Source organism: Populus euphratica, unplaced genomic scaffold, assembly GCF_000495115.2.
Source record: "Populus euphratica unplaced genomic scaffold, PopEup_1.0 scaffold167.1, whole genome shotgun sequence".
Classification (NCBI taxonomy): Eukaryota; Viridiplantae; Streptophyta; class Magnoliopsida; order Malpighiales; family Salicaceae; genus Populus; species Populus euphratica.
This window is the reverse complement of record NW_011500052.1, coordinates 3266-8735: the sequence shown is the minus strand read 5'-3', so window position 1 is coordinate 8735 and position 5470 is coordinate 3266.

Here is a 5470-nt window from a genome sequence, read left to right as displayed (position 1 = left end):
ATTTTTTGTTAACATAAACTAGCAACATGAATGCTTGATGATATTTATAAGTATGGTATTACTTATATAAGATAATTAATATGATCATGTTAGTAATTTATAATGAGCTAATAACGAGAAATCATCCGATTAGAACTTCCTTTGTGTGTGGTTTCTAGTTGAGTAATAAAAAGAGTTTATATTATATTTATTTGAAATACCATTAGTAAATCCTATAACCTAGACATATGTTTTGTTATTGTTTAATCCTTACATCAATATCACATCCTAAAACTTTCTTCAACTCTTTTTCTATTATTATTCTCTTCAACTCTTTTTCTTTATTTGTAATTTATATAATTCACCTCCCTGTGGTTCGACCCCGGTCTTGCCGGGTTATTTTACTTTGACACTCTTGCACTTGGGATAAGACATCAACTCTTTGATCGTGTCACCTATCATCCTTCTTGAGAACTATAACTATATTAGCCACCCATTAAGGATAGTGGACCACATCCAGATATCTTGTATCCCACTGTTTTTGTATTTTTTTTCTTCACTTTAAGCATTATATATGGGTGCATTTATTTGGTCTTCTATTTAGCAGGTTTACTTCCTTCCACTGAAGGACTTTTATGTACCACTATGTCAGTGTCTAAACCAAGAACATTTGTATAAGTTTAGGTAAAGATATATGCATATTCATGTAATAGAGAGATTATGCCATCTCTTTCCTTAGTCATAATAAGTTTAACCATGTTCAATTGTTTCATTTCTTATTTAGTACCCAAAATAAAAGAAAGCTCATTTGACAAAGAAGATCTTATGGTATTATAAGAAAAATTACCATTAAGATAAAAAAACATAACATAACAAAACATCTGGAGAGAGGTAAAACATCAAGACACTTTATCAAACAAGATCAATTATTTTTTTAATACAATAGGAGCAGGCTCCATCTTCCAATTCTAGTATGCCTTTTTTAACTTCTTCATAAAGGCTTTTGCAAAGATATCAGTGTTAGTATGCACAAACATTAATGGTAGCATCTGAACCTAAGAGGTCACACACATAAACATCATTATTCAAAAGTTAAAATAGGATAATTAATCAAGTGTGATTTGATTGTAAGTAAATGTTAGAAATTGATGACTAAAACATAATTAATATATGGAATTACAATTCCAGACCTAGAAATAATCAAGTAAGTACTTAATTGAATAAATTTTTAAAATTAGCCTAAAACAATCAAGCTATGCCTTTTATTTTGGTGAGTAGAGTACAATAAAAAATAAACTAAAAATATAAAAGAAAAGTGCTAGCACTCGAAAGTATAAGAATCCCTCTCTCTTAAAACAATTGAGGAGATTTTTTATTGGTGATTCATATGGAATATTATTAGAGGCCAAATATTTGAATGACTTGTGGTTTATGACAATCTAGTCTTAAAGAAATTATTCAAATCTAAAACGATTATATGATTTTTTTATATTTTTTTGTATAAACCATAAACAACTCTAGATCTATCTACTGGAAACCTTGGAACTTCCACAAAAAATTTAAATCTATTGTTTCCATTACCACTTATAATTCATTACTATTATACCCCTCCCACTTATAATTAATTACAATAGGGTTCGAGGGTGTAGTTTATAAATTAAATCTTGCCATTTATTTTTGTTTAAAATATGGAATATGGAATATGGAATTGAATTATGATTATGCCCTCCTAGATATAAATGTTGAATTTGCATTTTAAAGTTAATTAAATTAATTATAGAATTAATTTTCCTAATAGGATTAGGCTTGAAATAAAATGTTAATTCAATATTTTTGAATTTTCTAATAGGATTAATATTTATTATCAATTCAATAATTAATTAATTTATATTTGAAGATCAAATATAATATCTAGTAACATGTCATAATCCCCTAATTATTAAGAAAGTCATTAATGGTTGGACTTAACCTTTCATTAACTAATTTTTTAGTGTAATTATTATTCATTCATCAACAATGTTTCAATTTAGATATTATAACAGAGTGAATTTATTCTGTCAAATTATTTTTATTCTCAACATCAAATTCATTGATTTTTTGAATAAGTTTTGAAACTATTTTCAAATCTCATTCTACCTTATGCAATGATTTACAATCAAATACTCTTTGATAACAAATAAAATATTTTTTTAATTTATCTAAAGTAATAAATTCTCTCTTGATCATTTAAATATCTTCATATAATTTATGTTATATTCAATATTTGCTCATTGTTTCCCTTGATGAGGATAATTTGTAGCAGGATAATATAACACTTGTTATATAAGATAACTTAATAATCCATGTCTAAGGATTACTTCACAGCCATCACATAAGGCTTTCCATGATCATAATTAATTAATCTCTTTATATGGATTTTTCAAACAACTTAGCTTAATATATATGTCATCCAACAAGTACTTACATATTATTTTCAAGTATCCTTCATACCCCAACTTATGAGAATAATTACTTCTTTTCATAAAAAAAATAAAATAATATAAACTAGTCTCAAAAACTCTAATTAATATTCTATTTAAATGGAGCATTGATCAATAATATTTAGAAACAATGCTTTGATGCAATAAAAATCACATAATTATAATAACTTTATAATTTTATTTGCAAAGTATTTTTATTACAATGACTTTATGTTTACTCTAGATTCATTAATCAAATATTATATTTATTAATAAAATATTTGATAAATGTTACAGACAAATAAACTTTTATTAATAAATTTAATACACTTACATGAACAAAGTTAATGTCACGTAATATTAATCGATTGGCTATTAGACATATACAAATTTTTAAAGACAAATAAATTTTTATTAATAAATTTAATACATTTACATGAACAAAGCCAATGTCCCATAATATCAATCGATTGGCTATTAGACATATACAAATCATCAATATAGATATCTACTTGTCTTGTCTTTAACTATCACATGCCTACTCATCTCACTAATAATTATTGTTAATGCTTTGTATAATGCCTAATTATACAATGCAACTTATTTTACAAGCTACGTGTTTAATAAAGTTAATTATTCTCCATGATTGCTTCTATATGGTATAAGTGCAACTCCATTTTCCACGAATTGATTTGATATTATCAAGGTGCATAAATATCTCAGGTCATCAATTAATAAAAATAAACAACAAACCTTTCAATAAAATAACACATGATAATCACAATATACATTCTCCTACCCTTTATGTTCTTGTCTTCTTTATTATACATTATTTTTCTTTTATGGTTTATTGACTTAAGAATTCGATGATCCCTTATTTTGATATAAAACTTGTTTTGCAAGAGTTTAGGAAATACAAGCCTTGCCCAACTTAACATAAATTCTTTCAAAATTCATTTGCACCAATTGTGGAAAGGTCCATTCTATTAGCAATTACACCTACTAAGAAAAATAATTTAAAATAAATTAATAATTTGGGATGAATAGTATTACTTTATAAAATAATGTGTTTAGAAACTCATGATTTAGTAAATTTGTAGATTTGATGTAATTTTGATAAGACAATCTTGAAAATGAAAGGTAAGACGTTTTTTCTTTTATTGAAAATTATGTAAAATACATTTTTCTTTATAATTTATCTAATTTCACTTCATTAATCTCACTTCATTCTAGTATTTGGGGGTTTAAATTGTCAAATATTTTTTTTGAAATATAGTACAATTAATATGTTTTTACATTTTTTTATTTGTACCCATCATGGTTTTATGATAGTGTTTGTTTAGACGGCCCAAATGTTGTTTAGTAAAAAAATAATTTTTTAAATTTTTTTATATGACCCAAATGTTGTTTAGTAAAACAATATTTTTTTAATTTTTTTAAATTTTTTTAGATTGTTTTAATGTGCTGGTGTTAAAAATAATTTTTTTTAAATAAAAAAAATATTATTTTGATAAATTTTGAGTGAAAAATGCTTTGAAAAATAACTAGTACCACAATATCAAATGCTACCTAAATCACCATCATGCATGCATTAACAGTCATGGTGCAAGAGATTATTGTGGATGTTGAATAATGGTTACGATCATTATGTTTAAAAAATATTTTTTTATATATAAGAGAAGCTAAAATATATGAGGAAATCACTATAGTTTTTTCTCACAAAACACTATGAATTACTACAATGTTTCTCATATTGTTGTTTTTTCTTAAACACGTGGTTTTTTTCTTTTCTTTTTTTTTTCTTATGATTTTTTTCAAAAATATTTTTGTCGATTTCATTTTTTAATATTGAGATGGTTGAAAATTTAGTTTTATATTTGTTTTCTTTTTATTTTAAATAAGGTTAGTGTGGTTTGTAGGTTTGTCATGGTAATCCAAGTTTTCCTTAGTTTATGGATTTGGAGGGGTTCTTTTATTGAACTCGGTTTTTTTATAGTCTATTTTTTTCTTATATTGTTAAAAAAATAATTTTATAGAAAAATCATGTTATTAAACTTTGTAAAATAATAAAAATTAAAGGAAATGATGAAAATCATTGTTCACCGAACACCCATTGCATTGTGGGTTATATAATAGTAGTCCATAATGTTTTGCTTGCTTTTTTATTTTTATTTCTATTTTTTGTTATGATTTTTTCTCAAATCTATTTTTATGGATTTCATAGTTTAAAATTGAGATTGTTGATATTTAGCTTCATAATTTATCTTTATTTTTATTTCTCCTTTATACGAGGATAGTGTAGTTTATGGATTTGTCAAGGTAACTCACGTTGCCCCGGTTTACAAGTTTGACAAGTTGCCTTTTTTTTTATATATAATTGAACTTGATTTTTTTATAGTTTATTTTTTTCTCATATAATTAAAAAAATAATTTAAAAAAATGATATTATTAAACTTTATGAAGTAATAAAAATTAAAGGGTGTGAGGAAACTATTATTTACCCATATACTTTGTATTGTTAATGACAATAGTAATTCACAATGTTTTGCTTCTTTTTTTTTTGTTAAGATTTTTTTTTTCAAATTTTTTTGTTGTTTATTTCATCTTTTAATATTGGAGTGGTTGATGATTTGGCTTTATTATTTATTTCCTTTTATTTTACCATTCTATAAAGTTAGCATGGTTTATAGATTTTCTATGGTAATCCACATTGTTTTGGTTTACAAGTTTGATGGTTTTTTTTTTTAAAATTAAACTTAAATTTTTTATTATCTATTTTTTTCTCATGTAGTTAAAAAATTATTTTTTTAAAAAAATTATGTTATTAAATTTTATAAAGTCTATGACCTATTCACATCTTTCGTTGGTTGACTTAGTTTGGAGGTCTATCAAGTTTATTTTTTTTATTTTTTTTATTCTTAGATATTAGATTAATTGAGAATTCAGTTTCATAATTGGTTTCGTTTTACTTTTTTATAAGGTTATCGCGATCTAAAAACAAATATCGATATTTGGTTGGTATTTAATTTTAC